At 46.6% G+C, this 17,695-nt stretch overlaps 1 protein-coding gene across 2 annotated transcripts in view; it reads left to right on the top strand.

Moving 5' to 3' along the window:
• Nucleotides 1-17,695, top strand: part of LOC141128974 (uncharacterized) — an 82,478-nt gene that overhangs the window by 38,911 nt on the left and 25,872 nt on the right. The gene's annotated exons all lie outside the window — the stretch shown is intronic.

The raw sequence follows: 17,695 nt of genomic DNA on the forward strand, positions 1-17,695 counted from the left end.
ATACACTTTACCATGCAGGGTAAATGGTATTGCTAGGTGACTATATTTTAGTCAATGAGTGCCATTGCCATCCTAATTTTTTTTTTTTTTTTTTATGAGCAATAGTGTTGCTTCAGCCAATTGCTGCCTTTCAACACACTTCTATTTACTAAGAAGTCTAAAAATCAATAGAGATTCTACACTCACCGGCCACTTTATTAGGTGCACCTGTTCAATTACTAAAAAACAAATTATTGATTAACCAATCACATGGCAGCAACTCAATGAATTTAGGCAGCTAGACTTGGTGAAGACTACTTGCTGAAGTTAAAACCGAGCATCAGAATGGGAAAGAAAGGGGATTTAAGTGACTTTGAAAGTGGCATAGTTATTGGTGCCAGACGGGCTGGTCTGAGTATTTAAAAAAAAACTGCTGATCTGCTGGGATTTTCATACACAATCAAACTCTAAGGTTTACAGAGAATGGTCTGAAAAAGAGAAAATATCCAGTGAGTGTCAGTTTTGTGGATGAAAATGCTTTGTTGATGTCAGAGGAGAATGGGCAGACTGGTTTGAGATGATAGAAGGCCAACAGTAACTCAAATAACCAGTTGTTACGACCAAGGTATGCAGAATACCATCTCTGAATGCACAACACATTGAACATGGAATCAGACTACAGCAGCAGAAGACAACAGCTGGTGCCACTCCTGTCAGCTAAGAACAGGAAACTGAGGCTACAAATCACACAGGCTCACCAAAATTGGACAACAGAAAACTGTAAAAATGTTGCCTGGTTTGATGAGTCTCGATTTCAGCTGCGACATTCAGATGAAGGGTCATAATTTGGCATAAAAAATATGAAAGCATGGATCCATCCTGCCTTGTATCAATGGTTCAGGCTGGTGGTGGTGTAGGGGATATTTTCTTGCCCCCCCCCCTCCTTAGTACCAATTGAGCCACGACCTACCTGACTGAGTATTACTGCTGACCATATCCATCCCTTTATGACTACAGTGTACCCATCTTCTGATGGCTACTTTCCAGTAGGATAATGCATCATGTCACAGCTCAAATCATCTCTAACTGGTTTATTGAACATGACAATGAGCTCACTGTACTCCAGTGGCCTCCACAGTCTACAAGATCTCAATACATAAGAGCACCTTTGGGATGTGGTGGAACAGAAGATTTGCATCATGGATGAGCAGCCGACAAATCTGCAGCAACTGCACAATGCTATCATGTCAATATGGACCAAAATCTCTGAGGAATGTTTCCAACACCTTGTTGAATCTATGCCACGAAGAATTAAGGCAGTTCTGAAGGCAAAAGGGGTTCCAGCCCAGTACTAGCAAAGTGTACCTAATAAAGTGGCCGGTGAGTGTAAATGTATGTTTACATCTTATGATGAGCATTGAAAATAATCAGAACACTTGCTAGTGTCTTATCATTTTACACCATTGCCATTTCAGAGAATCACTAGACAAATATGTATTGGTTTGAGCTGGATAGCCATGTAAAAAGTGAGTTTGTCCAGTATAATTAACAAGACAGAACTGTAGGAGGGCCAGCTAAGAAGTATTTTATTCCCAAAAGCTACCTTGGTAGTTTTTCAGTTTTGTCTGGTTTCCCACATTTGCAGAGGAATTAGACTATGGGGCCAGAGCAGATGACTACAAACAATAAGGCTGGTTTGAAATGTGCAGAATGTGCTTGACATTACGGTTTTTCATAGGAGGAGACTGAAATCCTGGGTATTTAAGGATACATGTGTATGTATTTTAGGCCGGTCTCTGAGATTTAAGTTTAAACATCTCTGACACACATCTCTATTTATATATCGCTTCCAGCAGTGAGCTGAATACAGAAACATTCCTGAACATTATCACACGCTCAGAGCTAGTTATTTTCTTTTTTTACAGGAGAAAACTGACTTCCAGAAAGGTCAAGTTTTTGGTCAATTTGGTGAATGCAGCAATAATTGTCTATTCTCCAAATGTACGTGGCATGTTATACATGATAAATGGCTTACTAGTGAAGTTTCTTAGGCCTAAGTTATGAGGGCAATGTTTCGAAGCTCAATGGCACTACTAAAACCAGTAGCGATATAGGTAGAACAAATAGTTTCTAATGGTGTAAGCTACAAAAGTAGCATGTACTTTTGAATAAACCCTTCTTGCACATTCCCTTTTAAGATCCTTTGAGACAACCCAGGTCTTTGATGGCAATTGGGAACCAAATGTAATGGCTTCTATTCATATGATTATTATTTTAGCTATGACATAATAATCACATGCAGATTGGAGACTTTAAAATAAGCCTTTCACCTGCAGATGGCACTGCAGAAGTCTGAAGGAGCAGTGTTTCTCTGTTTAATATTGCACTTGTCTGATACAATTATAGTTTAAAAAAATAATAAATGAATAATAAAATAAGTGGAGCTTTAAACTGAGGGGTTAGTTGGGCTTTAAATGTTTCTTTCCTCTGATTTAAAAAGGGATGGACCTTTTTCTTTATCGTACATCATGGGACCCAGAGCCTTAAGTAATTAATGGGTTATGGGCCACCTTCAGGTGTTGACACTGGTATACCCAATACAGGAAGTTGACTCCCCTATATAACCCCTCCTTTTTCCAGGAGTACATCAGTTTTTTCACAAGTGTCTAAGGTGTTAGTCAAGAGTGAAGATGTGCTCTGAGGAGCTCCAGGAGGGATCCATGCTGGATTTAAAAAACCTCCACAACCGGATCCATCCATGCCACTGTGGCCCCAAGATGGTACCATATCTGCATGTCCCTATATTTCCTGCTCACCAGAGGTTTCTGCGGTTTGAAGTAGAACAGCACTTTCAGATTGTAGCCTTGCCCTTCGGGCTAGCTACAGCACCCCGGGTGTTCACAAAAGCACTGGCCCCACCTCTAGCCAGGCTAAGGGCACAGGGCATAACAGTCTTGGCGTACCTAGATGATCTATTGTTAATAGACCAGTCAGTGGCTCGCTTGGAGCAAAGTGTACGCATTACAACCAGTTACCTGGAAAGTCTGAGTTTGATTCTCAACCTAGAGAAGTCTTGCTTAAAACCGCAAAGAATGCTGGAGTATTTGGGCCTGATCATAGACACAGCCCAGAAAAGGGTGTTCTTGCCTCCGGCAAAGATCAGCTTCATACGAGAGCTGGTGCGGATGGTCAGGTCGAAAAGAAATCCCTCAATTCGCCTTTGCATGAGGTTGTTAGTAAAGATAGTAGCTTCATTCGAAGCAGTTCCCTATGCCCAGTTCCATTGGAGACTGTTGCGAAACAGTATCCTGTCTGCTTGGAACAAAACGATCCAAGCTTTGGACTTGCCAATGCGGCTGTCCCCAAGAGTGTCCCAAAGCCTCAGTTGGTGGTTACTAACCCAGAATCTGCTGAAAGGAAAATCCTTCAGACCAATTATCTGGAGAGTAGTAACAACAGATGCCAGCCTTTCAGGCTGGGGAGCAGTACTAGAGAAGACGACTGTCCAGGGACAGTGGTCAAGGACCAAAAGAGCCTTGCCCATCAACATCCTAGAGATTCGGGCAGTGCGTCTGGCTCTAAAAACCTGGACTTCCAGGTTAAAGAATTGTCCTGTCAGGATCCAATCCGACAATGCCATGGCTGTGGCCTATACCAATCACCAAGGGGGCACCAAGAGTCTCTCAGCTCAGAGAGAGGTGAACCATATTCTAGCTTGGGCAGAAAAGAATGTCCCATGGCTATCGTCAGTTTTCATTCCGAGAGTAGAGAATTGGCAGGTGGACTACTTAAGTCACCAGCAGTTATTCCAGGGGGGAATGGTCTCTTCACCCCGATGTTTTTCGGGCTGTTTGCCAAAGATGGGGGACTCCGGACGTAGATCTTCTAGCGTCCAGATTCAACATGAAGTTAGTCAACTTTGTGTCCAGGGCAAGGGATCCACTCGCATGCGGAACAGATGCGCTGGTAACCCCTTGGGACCAGTTCTCACTGATCTATGCATTCCCCCTATTCAATTGCTGCCACGACTTCTTTTGCAGGATCAAGCTGGAAAGAAAGCCAGTAATTCTGGTAGCACCAGCATGGCCCAGAAGGTCATGGTATGCAGAAATTGTAAAGATAGCAGTGGAGGGTCCATGGCCCCTCCCACTAAGGCCAGACCTGCTCTCACAGGGGCCAATATTCCGTCCTACTTTACGAACGCTAAATTTACCGGCCTGGCTATTGAAACCCACGTTCTGAAGAAACGTGGGCTTTCCAGGTCAGTTATCTCAACTTTAATTAATGTAAGGAAATCCGCTTCCAGAACTATATATTAGAGTTTGGAAGGCTTATGTTTCCTGGTATGAATCCAAGGGTTGGCACCCTCGGAGATATATCATAGGCAGAATTCTTGCCTTTCTACAATTAGGCGTAGAGATGAAGTTGGCTCTGAGTACTATTAAGGGCTAAGTCTCAGCCTTATCGATTTTATTTCAAAGACCGCTTGCTACGCATTCTTTAGTCCGAGGTTTTATGCAAGGGGTGATGCGGATTAATCCGCCAGTTAAATCACCCTTGAGCCCTTGGGACTTGAATTTAGTTTTGTCAGTGTTACAAAAACAGCCATTTGAACCGATACAGCATATTCCCTTAGTCCTTTTGACAAGGAAGCTGGTATTTTTGGTTGCTATATTCTCAGAAAGGAGGGTTTCAGAATTGGCTGCTTTTTCTTGTAAAGAGCCATATTTGATTATTTATGAGAACAGAGTGGTGTTGCGCCCTTGTCCAGGCTTTTTGTCAAAAGTAGTTTCAGGTTTTCACCTGAACCAAGATATTGTTCTGCCATCATTTTTTCCAAAACCATGTTCCAGGGAAGAAAAGTCACTACATTGTCTTGATGGGGTGAGAGCAGTGAAAATCTATTTAAAGGCAACTGCTCAGATTCATAAGACTGATGTCTTATTTATTCTGCCAGAGAGTCCTAAGAAAGGGCAGGCAGCGTCGAAATCCACTGTCGCTAAGTGGATTCGACAAGTGATAATTCAAACTTATGATTTAAGGGGTAAGATTCCCCCTTTTCAAGTTAAGGTTCACTCTACCAGAGCGTTTAGTGCTTCCTGGGCAGTGCATCACCAGGCCTCCATGGCTCAGATCTGCAAGGCCGCAACTTGGTCTTCAGTGCATACATTCACAAAATTTTATCAAGTGGATGTAAGGAGGAATGAGGATATCGCCTTTGGGCGCAGTGTGCTGCAGGCAGCAATATAAGTCCTCAGGTCTGGGGGTGCCCTACGGGTTGTGTCTCCCTCCCCTCAAGTAGCATTGCTATGGGATGTGCCATTAAGTAATTACTTAAGGCAATGTGTCCCATGATGTACAATAAAGAAAATAGGATTTTTATAACAACTTTCCTGTAAAATCCTTTTCTTGAAATACATCATGGGACACAGAGGTCCCGCCCCTTTTTTTTATGGGGTTTAAGTATATTGCTTGGCTACAAAAACTGAGGTACCCCAGGAAAGGAAGAGGGGTTATATAGGGGAATCAACTTCCTGTATTGGTTATACCATTAAATTAAAAATAGAAAAACCTCTGCGCTCGGGATAAAAAGGTAAAAAGGTATGCAGCCTCCCCCAATAGCACCCCCCAGATGTGAGGGGTGATATGTAAATAAATGAAAGAAAGTATGGGGTGAGTGGCGCTCTCTATATACCACAGAGATATAATATCCACCTAAGTGTATATGTGCTCTCAACCACCTAAAATAAATACATATATAAAAAATATATATATATAAAACATATATAATATATATTATACATTATCAGTATCTGTGATGTAAACAGTAAATGCAAAACATCAAACTAATAGTGTAATGTGTACACTATTCCCAGTGACAGCAATAAAATACCCCGCTGTCAGTAAGATAATAACATCCAAAATATATAAACCACTGTGTATCAAAATTGTGATAAGTGTCCAAATCCACAGTATGGAAAAAGTTAAAAATAAACAATAAAGTAAAATAAGTAAAAGTATAATCTGACGAATAAAAATATAAGTGAAGCTCCAAAATGGCAAAGTGTTCATACAAAAAAGTGTTCATGCAGAAAAGTTCATACAAAAAAGTGGCTCTTGTGCTTCATCAAAATCCAGTGATTTCCGTAATCCCCCTTAAGGGTCCCCACTCACCAGCTCCTGGCACCCCCTACAGGGGTAATAGGCATGTATCGATAGAGGTTGATGGCCACCTGTCCCAGGTCACGGCGTCTCCACAGGTCCTCTGCTCAGCACAGCCTCCAACACCGTATCCAGGAAGTGGTTCACCGGCTTCTTTTAATCACATCCAGCTCCTAGCACCCCTACAGGGGTAATAGGCATATATCGATAGAGGTTGATGGCCACCTGTCCCGGGTCAGGGCGTCCCCACGGGTCTTCTGCTCAGCACAGCCTCCAACACCGTATCCAGGAAGTGGTTCACCGGCTTCTTTTAATCACATCCTCATAGGAAAAGACAGGGCTTTCATAGTGTAGTAATTAAAAAAACTTTATTTTTAAAACTAATATTAAAAATACTTCCCACCACACTACAGCATATGGTCAATAGTGGTGTCCAGGGATCGAACGGCTCTAAGTGTGCGTGTCAGCTGCGCTCAAAGCTCCCTGTCACTGTACCGGGTGTGACGTAAGTGCGTGGCTCCTTCTTATGCATTTCGTCATCGACGTTGTTAAATAAACGAAAAAAAGAATTAAACGAAATAAATGAAAAAAGACCAAAAATTTTCTGGTATAACATTTTGCAAATAAGTAATTTTTCTTCTTAACTTATGTGCGCTGATAAGCTGCACTGATGAGGCGGCACTGATAGGTGCTACTGATGGGCACTAATAAGCTGCACTGATGGGGCTGCACTTATCAGTGTAATTGCTGTACTCGCTGAACGCTAGGGATGAGCTTCGAGTTCAAGTTGAACCCATGTTCGACTCGAACAACGCCTTTTCGATTGTTCGTCGAATTGCGAACGTTACGGGCCCTTCGCGCCAAATTCAAGTGGCGCGTCACGGCCCATAATTCACTGCGGCATCGCAGTGCATTGCTGGCTGATAATTGGCCAAGAATGCACTATGACCCGCATGCTTGGCCAATCACAGCGCCGTCTGTACACAAAGCCACAAAGGTGGCTTTGGCCAATTATGGCTCAGGGGGTTTAGTACATGCCCCACACTATATAAGGCTGCCTGCGCGGCGGCCTTGTGTAGTGTCTTGCGGCGGCAGAGAGAGATGGACAGAGAGACAGTGTCATTTGATTTAAGTTAGATAGAGTAGGCAGGCGAGTCAGTTAGATATATATATATATATATATATATATATATATATATATATATATATATATATATTGGGCGGCACAGTGGTGTAGTGGCTAGCACTTTCGCCTAGCAGTAAGAAGGGTCGCTGGTTCAAATACCAACCATGACACTACCTGCCTGGAGTTTGCATGTTCTCCCTGTGCCTGCATGGGTTTCCTCCGGGTACTCCGGTTTCCTCCCACACTCCAAAGACATGCTGGTAGGTTAATTGGATCCTGTCTAAATTGTCCCTAGTATGTATGGGTATGTAGGGACCTGCGTAAATTGACGGCGCTATATAAGTACCTGAAATAAATAAATATATATATATATATATATATATATATGCATCCTAGGTGTTGTGTGTGTGTGTGTGTATGTACATATATATATAAATACACACTGTATTCAGTTTAGTTAGATCCGTTCCTGTTATTCTCTTCCTAATATACTGACAGGCAGGCAGGTGTTTTAACAGTATTTACAGTATTTACAGTTAGTGTACTGTGTCCTTTGCACAGTGTGCACCTAAAGCTACCTGAAGAAAATTGCTGGTGTTTTAATGATCCTATTAGTACCACAGGCAGCTGCAGCATTTACAGTTAGTGTACTGTGTCCTCTGCGCAGTGTGCACCTAAAGCTACCTGAAGACAATTGCTGGTGTTCTGATCCTATTAATACAACAGGCAGGCAGCTGCAGTATTTACAGTTAGTGTACACTGTCCTCTGCACAGTGTGCAACTAAAGCTACCTGAAGAAAATTGCTGGTGTTCTTCTGATCCTATTAGTACCATAGGCAGGTAGCTGCAGTATTTACAGTTAGTGTACTGTGTCCTCTGCACAGTGTGTACCTAAAGATACCTGAAGACAATTGCTGGTGTTCTTCTGATCCTATTAGTACCACAGGCAGCTGCAGTATATACAGTTAGTGTACTGTGCCCTCTCCACAGTGTGCATCTAAAGCTACCTGAAGACAATTGCTGGTGTTTTAATCCTATTAATACCACAGGCAGGTAGTTGATTCTGCTAGCTGCAGTATAATCAGTATATATATATCCCAGCTTTGTGCAGCTACATCTCACTGCAGGCCATTAGTATGTCTGGAAGGCCAACAAGGAGAGGCAGACAGTCACAAGCCAATAAAAGAGGGCAAGCAGGCTCTGTGTCTATAGGCAACAGTGCTGGTCGTGGACACAGTGCATCCTCATCAGCACGTGGCCGTGGGACACGCTTGTCCTTTTTTTCGGCAGCTGGCTGTGTTGAGCCACAAAATGCCGAAGACTTGGTAGAGTGGATGACCAAGCCATCCTCATCCTCCTCATCCTCTCTCACCCAGGCTCAGGGTACTTTGTCTGGCAAAGCAGCTGCCAACGCGGCCTCTTCCCTCGGCTCAGTGGCATCAGTCACTCCTTCCCTAGCCCCACCATGTCCTCCTGAGGAGTCCCCCGAACTGTTTGACCACAGTGTTGGGTACATGCTCCAGGAGGATGCCCAACGTTTTGAAGGCTCCGACGATGGTACCCAGCTAGAGGAAGGCAGTAACGTGAGCCCAGAGAGAGGGGGTGCCCAAGAAGGACAGCAATCTGGCAGTCATGTTCCCCCAGCTGCAGCATACTGCCAGCTTTGCTCCAGTGATGAGGAGGGAGGGGATGATGAGGAAGTCACTGACTCCACGTGGGTGCCTGATAGGAGAGAGGAGGAGGCACATCTCCAACGAGGCAGGATGCCCTCCAGGGGCCTGCTTAAGGGCAGAGCACCGACTGCATCGCACCGCAGAGCTCTGCATGTGCAGGGCGCTGCTGTCTTTGCGCGTTATTCCAAAAGTTCTTTGTGGGCCTTTTTTGAGATGAGTGCATCAGATCGCACCGCTGCTATTTGCCTCAAGCGTATGTCTCAAGCGTATCTCGCGTGGCCAAAACATCATCCTCTTGGGCACCACATGCTTGACCAGGCATATGTCGACCTGCCATGCAGTTCGTTGGCAAGCGTACCTAAAAGACCTACACCAAATAACAAAGCTGACCTCTCCTTGCTCCTCATCAGCTGGGATCTCCAACTCCACTATACCTTCAGTCCTCTCTGAAACCTGCACTGAGAGGAATGAAGGTGTAGAATTAGGTGTGTCACAGCCAAGTACTTGTGGGCAATCTGCTATCGGTACACTGACGTCAGATTGTACCAGGCAAATTTCCCTGCCCCAGCTGCTGCACCGCCGAAAGAAGTTCGCTCCCAGCCATCCACATGCCCAGAGGTTGAATGCTAGTTTGGCTAAATTGCTAGCTCTTCAACTGCTGCCTTTTCAGTTGGTAGACTCTGCCCCCTTCCCTGAGTTTGTGGAATGTGCGGTTCCTCAGTGGCAGGTTCCCAAACGCCACTTTTTCTCATGGAAGGCGATTCCGGCTCTCTACCGGCATGTGGAAGGCAATGTCTTGACCTCGCTGGTCAGCGGTAAGTAGGAATGAGCCAAACAACCCCCCCGGTTCAGTTCGCACCAGAACCTGCGAACGGACCGAAAATTCGCACGAACGTTAGAACCCCATTGACGTCTATGGGACTCGAATGTTCGAAATTAAAAGTGCTCATTTTAAAGGCTATTTTTCATGGTATTGTCCTAAAAAGGGTTTGGGGACCTGGGTCCTGCCCCAGGGGACATGTATCGATGCAAAAAAAACTTTTAAAAACGACCGTTTTTTCGGGAGCACTGATTTTAATTATGCTTAAAGTAAAAAAAAAAGTGAAATATTCCTTTAAATATCGTACCTGGGGGATGCCTGTAAAGTAGCGCGTGTTTCCCGTGCTTAGAACAGTCCCTGCACAAAATGACATTTTTATAGGAAAAAAAGTCATTTAAAACTGCTTGCGGCTTTAATGTAATGTCGTGTCTTGGCAATATGGATGAAAATCAGTGAGACAAACGGCATGGGTACCCCCAAGTCCATTACCAGGCCCTTTGGGTCTTGTATGGGTATTAAGGGGAAACCCGCACCCAAATTAAAAAAGGAAAGGTGTGGGGCCCCCAGGCCCTATATACTCTGAACAGCAGTATACAGGCAGTGCAAACAAGACAGGGACTGTAGGTTTGTTGTTAAGTAGAATCTGTTTGTAATTTTGAACTGGTACATTTTCAAAGTGTAGCTCCAGCCAAAAAAATCCCCCTGTGACATTTGATTTGCTGTCTGTGCTCCTCTTCAGAAGATTTCACCTCACTTTTTGTCCCAATGACAAATGTTTTTTGAAAATTTGGGGTTTTTAGTGAAACAAGGATTGGTGATAAAGCATCAGTGTAAAGGAGAAAAGTTTTTCCCATATTAACTCTTACAGGAGAGAATTTTCCTTCCTATGGGGTAGATTTCATCTCACTTCCTGTTGTCTCCTTCCGTTTGCAAGTAGGAGTCGTTTGTAAGTTGGATGTGTGAAAGTAGGGGCCTGCCCTATATACTCAGCAGAAATTTGGGCCTTAGGTGTTGTTGTAGCCACAACACTGTAAGCCCTCACAGGGCCCTGCTGTGAAAATATTAGATAGAGAATTGTAATTACATGCCCCTGTTGAACAGGGGCAGAAAAATTGGGCCTTTGGTGATGGTGGTGCTGGTGCCACAACACTGTAAGTCCTCACAGTAACTCTTGATGGGTGCAGAAACGGGCCCTGCTGTGAAATATTAGATCAAGAATTCTAATTACATGTCCCTGTTGAACAGGGGCTGAAAAATTGGGCCTTAGGCACTGGTGCTGTTGCCACAACACTGCAACCCCTCACAGATACTCTAGTTGGAGCGCAGGAACTAGCCCTGCTGCAAAGAATTGCATCAAAAATTGTAATTACATGCCCCTGTTAAACAGGGGCTTAAAAATTGGGCCTCAGGCACTGGTGGCGGTGCCCAGAACCAAAATTGTCCTTACAAGCTATCAGCATGATCATTGAGGAGGAAGAGGATAATTACTCAGCATAACAGGATAGTCACTCAGCATCAGCATAGGCAGTCTTTGAAGGGATCTGACATTTCCAAAAAAAATTATTTGGTTACATCAGCATCAGGTGCTTGGTATCTGGTGGTGATCCAAGACTGATTCATTTTTATGAAGGTCAGTCGATCGACCAAGTCCGTGGACAGACGCACCCTGTGATCGGTTACAAAGCCTCCAGCAGCACTGAATGTGCGTTCCGAAAGAACGCTGGATGCAGGACAGGCCAGTAGCTCAATTGCATACTCTGCAAGCTCTGGCCAGTGATCCAACCTCAAGACCCAGTAACCCAGAGGACCCAGTGGGAAAGGTGTCCAAGTCAGATCTTGCCCCTAGGTATTCCTGCACCATGTAAAACAGACGCTGGCAATGGTTGCTGGAACCGATCATACCTTGGGGCTGCGGACTAAAAAATTGTCTGAACGCATCGGTCAGACGGCCACCTTCTCCACCGCTCCTTCTTTGACTGACCGAAGCCTCAGCAACATGTTGACCAGAAACAGGAGTTTAAAACCTCCCAGTCTCTGGGAACGCGTTGCACAGACCTTTCTGCAAGGCCTCCCGAAGATGTTTCATCCTCTGCTCCCTCTGCGACGGCAAGATAAGGTCCGCAACCTTACCCTTTTAACGTGGATCAAGGAGGGTTGCCAGCCAGTATTGGTCCTTCTCCTTGATACCACGAATACGAGGATCCTTCCGCAGGCTTTGCAGGATCAGGGAGGCCATGCAGCGTAGGTTTGCTGAGGCATTCGGTCCGGAGTCCTCTGGATAACTAAGGAGGACATGATCCGCAGCCACCTCCTCCCAGCCACGTACAAGTCCATGGGTTTCTTGGGACTCTAAATGATCCCCTAAAGACTGCTGCTGATGCTGAGTGCCAGGCTCCACCTCCATACTGACACAATCCTCCTCCTCGTCCTCTTTCTGTGTGATCGGCAGGTACACAGGAACACTGTCTGGATAAAGGGGGCCTTGAGAGCTAAGGAAGTCCTCCTCTTCCTGCCTCTGTTCTGCCTCAAGTGCCCTGTCCATTATTCCACAAAGCGTGTGCTCCAACAGGTGGACAAGGGGGACAGTGTCACTGATGCATGCACTGTCACTGCTCACCATCCTCATGGCCTCCTCAAATGATGACAGGACAGTGCATGCATCCCTGATCATGGCCCACTGGCATGGGGAAAAAAAACAAGCTCCCCTGACCCTGTCCTGGTGCCATAGTCGCACAGGTACTCATTGATGGCCCTCTGCTGCGTGTGCAGCCGCTGCAGCATGGCCAACGTTGAGTTCAGTTCCACCTGGTGGGCATGTCACAGATTAGGCGGTTCTTGGGCAGGTTAAATGCCTTTTGGAGGTCAGCCAGCCAAGCACTGGCATTATATGACCGGCGGAAATGCACACAGACTTTCCTGGCCTGCCTCGGGACATCCTGTAAGCCCGGGTACCTGCCCAAGAACCGCTGCACCACAAAGTTAAGGATGTGAGCCAAACAAGGCACATGGGTCAGTTGTCCCTGTCGGAGGGCGGAGAGGAGGTTGGTGCCATTGTCGCAAACCACCATTCCTGCCTTAAGTTGGTGTGGCGTCAACCACCTCTGAACCTGCCCCTGCAGAGCTGACAGAACCTCTGCCCCAGTGTGGCTCCTGTCCCCCAAGCACACCAGCTCAAGCACCGCATGGCATCTTTTGGCCTGTGTACTTGCGTAGCCCCTTGAACGGCTACAGAGCACTGCTGGTACAGAGAACAAAGCACAGGAAGAGGCCATGGAGCAAGAAGAAGAGGAGGGAGTGGAGGAGAGAGGTGTGTCACAATCAGTAGTGGCATTTTGGAGGTGTGGTGGTGGAACAACCTCCAACACTACTGCACCTTTTCCTGCATCCTTCCCAGCTGCCAGCAGAGTGACCCAATGCGCCGTGAAACTTAGGTAACGTCCCTGTCCATGCCTGCTGGACCATGAGTCAGCGGTAATATGCACCTTACCGCTGACCACCCTGTCCAGCGAGGCCAAGACATTGCCTTCCACATGCTGGTAGAGAGCCGAAATCGCCTTCCATGAGAAAAAGTGGCGTTTGGGTACCTGCCACTGAGGAACCGCACATTCCTCGGAAGGGGCAGAGTCTACCAACTTAAAAGATAGCAGTTGAAGTGCTAGCAATTTTGCTAAGCTAGCCTTCAACCGCTGGGCATGTGGATGGCTGGGAGCAAACTTCTTTCGGCGGTGCAGCAGCTGGGGCAGGGAAATTTGCCTGGTACAATCTGAATTCAGTATACCGAAAGCAGATTGCCCACAAGTACTTGGCTGTGACACACCTAATTCTACACCTTCATTCCTCTCAGTGCAGGTCTCAGAGAGGACTGAAGGTATAGTGGGGTTGGAGATCTCAGCTGATGAGGAGCAAGGAGAGGTCCTCTTTGTTCTTTGGTGTGGGTCTTTTAGATATGCTTGCCAACGAACTGCATGGCAGGTCAACATATGTCTGGTCAAGCATGTGGTGCCCAAGCGGGAGATGTTTTGGCCACGCGAGATACACCTGAGACATATGTTGCAAATAGCGGTGCGATCTGATGCACTCGTCTCAAAAAAGGCCCACACCAAAGAACTTTTGGAATACCGCGCAGAGACAGCAGCGCCCTGCACATGGGAAGCTTTGCGGTGTGATGCAGTCAGTGTGCTGCCCTTAGGCTGGCCCCTGGAGGGCATCCTGCCTTGTTGGTGATGTGCCTCCTCCTCCTCCTCCTCTTCTCTCCTATCAGGCACCCACGTTGAGTCAGTGACCTCATCATTCCCTCCCTCCTCATCACTGGAGCAAACCTGGCAGTATGCTGCAGTAGGGGAGCATGGCTGCCAGATTGCTGTCCTTCTTGGGCACCCCCTCTGTCCGTGCTTACGTTACTGGCTTCATCTAGCTCAGTATCATCATCAGAGCCTTCTAAACGCTGGGCATCCTCCTGGAGCATGTACCTAACACTGTGGTCAAACAGTTCGAGGGACTCCTCAGGAGGACATGGTGGGGCTAGGGAAGGAGTCACTGATGCCATTGAGCCGAGGGAAGAGGCAGCGTTGGCAGCTGCTTTGCCAGACAAAGTACCCTGAGCATGGGTGAGGGAGGATGAGAAGGATGAGGACGGCTTGGTCATCCACTCGACCAAGTCTTCCGCATGTTGCGGCTCAACACGGCCAGCTGCCGAAAAAAAGGCCAAGCGTGTCCCACGGCCATGTGCTGATAAGGATGCACCATTTTCACGACCAGCACCGTTGCCTCTAGACACAGAGCCTGCTTGCCCTCTTTTATTGGCTTGTGACTGTCTGCCTCTCCTTGTTGGCCTTCCAGACATACTAATGGCCTTTAGCTGCACTAAGCTGGGATATATATATATATATTGTAATGTTTGGGGGACCAGCTAGATCGCAGGACACAGGCTTTTCACTCAAAAGGAGATTTATTGAACTTAAATAGCTTTACAGCAGCAAAAACAAAAGAAAAAAGGTTTTAGTCTCACCGACTTGCAAAGTCCAGAACTGCTATCGCAGTTAAACAGTCCTTAATTTCTGTTGCAGGTAGCTTCCCCTGGCAGGAGACTTCCAGGCAGGACACTGCTATTCACTTTTGTTGCTGCACAACAAACACCATCCACCATCCACATTCTCCTTTACACTCCTCCACACCCTCTCCAACTTCCTGTCTTGTTTTAAACCCACTTCCTCTGACAGGTGAGTTAACCCTTTTTGTTCCCTTAAAGGGACCACAGTCCAAACAGAGGGGAAACATAGCGTCCTTCCAGGACCCAGCCACGGCGTCCTGTACATATCCCCCCCCTGTGCCCCAACGCCATGGAGGTGGAGGCAACAGTGGAGCTCAAACAATGGACTCGGGAGAGGGCATCTGCATTTTGATGCAGTCTCCCGGGCCTATGCTCCACTACAAATTTAAATTCCTGGAGTGCCAGGAACCACCGAGTAACCCTGGCATTATTCCCTTTACCCTGTCTCAACCATGTTAAAGGGGCATGGTCAGAAATCAGCCTAAACTTCCTCCCCAAAAGGTAATATCTGAGGGATTCCAGAGCCCACTTAATGGCCAGACACTCTCGTTCAATTATAGCGTAGTTTTTTTCCGCTGGTGTTAACTTCCTACTGAGGAAGACTACCGGGTGCTCCTCTCCATTAATAACCTGTGACAACACCGCTCCCAATCCTACATCAGAAGCATCAGTTTGGACAACAAACTCTTTTGAAAAATTGGGTGCTACCAGGACAGGGTGTTGGCACAGTGCCGACTTGAGCTCCAAAAAGGCCTTCTCAGCGTCTGCATTCCACTCCACCATGACCGATTTCCGACCCTTAGTCAGATCGGTCAATGGAGCCGCCAACGTGGCAAAGTTGGGTACAAACCTCCTGTAGTATCCCACCATGCCCAAGAATGCACGTACCTGCTTTTTTGTGAGGGGACGGGGCCAACTCTGTATAGCCTCTACCTTGCTGACCTGAGGTTTCACCACCCCTCTACCCACGATATAGCCCAGGTATTTCACCTCCTCCATTCCCAAAGCACATTTTTCAGGGTTTATTGTAAACCCCTCCTTACAAAGAGAGTCCAGCACTGCCTGGACTTTGGGCAAGTATGATTCCCAGTCTCTGCTAAAAATGACTATGTCGTCCAAGTACACTGAGGCATATTTCTGGTGAGGTCGTAAAATCCTATCCATTGCTCGCTGGAATGTGGCTGGAGCAGTTTGCAATCCAAAAGGCATCTTTTTGTACTGAAAACTCCCCTCTGGGGTAGAAAAAGCAGTTTTCTCTCTAGCAGCCTTAGTCAACGGGATTTGCCAATATCCCTTGGTAAGGTCTAATGTAGTGATATACCTGGCTGGACCTAGTCTCTCAATAAGCTCATCTACCCGGGGCATGGGGTAGGCATCAAACCGTGAAACTTCATTAAGTTTCCGAAAATCATTGCAGAATCGCAGAGTCCCGTTGGGCTTCGGTACCAACACAATCGGGCTCGACCACTCACTCTGCGATTCCTCAATAATCTCCAGGTCTAACATCTTCTTCACTTCCTCTGAAACAGCCTTCCTTTGGGCCTCTGGGATGCGGTAGGGCCGGACAAAAACTTTGACTCCTGGTTCCGTGATGATATCATGCTCTATGGTACTCGTGAGCCCTGGCAAGTCTGAAAATTTTTCTTTATTTCTCTGCAAGAACTCCTTTGCCTGCTGGCTTTGGGTTTTAGACAGGGTATTTGCTACTTGGACACTCTCCACCCCAACCCGAGGCTCCAATCTTGCACTAGCCAGGGAGGTCACTGGTTCCCTCTCTGTCCAGGGCTTTAACAAGTTTACATGATATATTTGATAGGGTTTCCTCTTACCCGGTTGGTGGATTTTATAATTCACCTCTCCCACTTTTTCTACAACTTCAAAGGGGCCTTGCCACCTGGCTAAGAATTTACTTTCCACAGTGGGAATCAACACCGCTACTCGATCCCCCACTTGGAAATTCCTTATTTTAGCAGCCCTATTATAGACTCGTCGTTGAGCCTCCTGAGCTTTTTGTAAATGTTCCTTGACTAGTGGCAACACAGTTCGGATCCTCTCCTGCATTTGGGAAACATATTCAAGAACACTCTTATGCTGACTAGGTTCACTTTCCCATTCCTCCTTAACAAAATCCAGTAGTCCGCGAGGTCTCCGCCCATATACCAACTCGAAGGGCGAAAACCCAGTGGAGGCCTGGGGCACTTCCCGGATAGCAAACAGGAGAGCTGGTAACAGTCCCAGTCTTTCCCATCCCTTTGTACAACTCTCTTAAGCATAGATTTAAGGGTCTTATTAAAGCGTTCCACTAACCCATCCGTTTGGGGATGGTAGACCGATGTGCGCAGCTGTTTAATCCGGAAGAGCTTACACACGTCGGCCATAACTCTCGACATAAACGGGGTGCCCTGGTCCGTTAGTATTTCCTTGGGAAAACCAGTCCGTGTAAACAACTGGAATAATTCCCGGGCAATAGCCTTAGAGGAGGTATTTCGCAGGGGTAGCGCCTCAGGATATCGGGTGGCATAGTCGAGAATCACCAGTATGTAGGAGTGACCTCGAGCCGACTTCACCAAGGGACCTACTATATCCATGGCTATCCTTTCAAATGGGACCTCAATTATGGGCAGAGGGACCAAAGGATTCCGGAAGTGGGTCACCGGAGCGGTCAACTGACAGGTGGGACAAGAGGTACAGTATCTCCTTACCTCTGCTTTCAGACCTGGCCAGTAAAACCGGTCGGTGATCCGTGCCTCCGTCTTTTCAACTCCCAGGTGTCCCCCTAAAACATCATCATGGGCCAGGTCCAGGACCTTGCGTCTATACTGTTGGGGTACCAATAATTGCTCTACCACATTTTCTCTCACTTTGGTAACCCGATAAAGCAATTC

This window comes from Aquarana catesbeiana, linkage group LG02, assembly GCF_042186555.1.
Source record: "Aquarana catesbeiana isolate 2022-GZ linkage group LG02, ASM4218655v1, whole genome shotgun sequence".
NCBI lineage: Eukaryota > Metazoa > Chordata > Amphibia > Anura > Ranidae > Aquarana > Aquarana catesbeiana.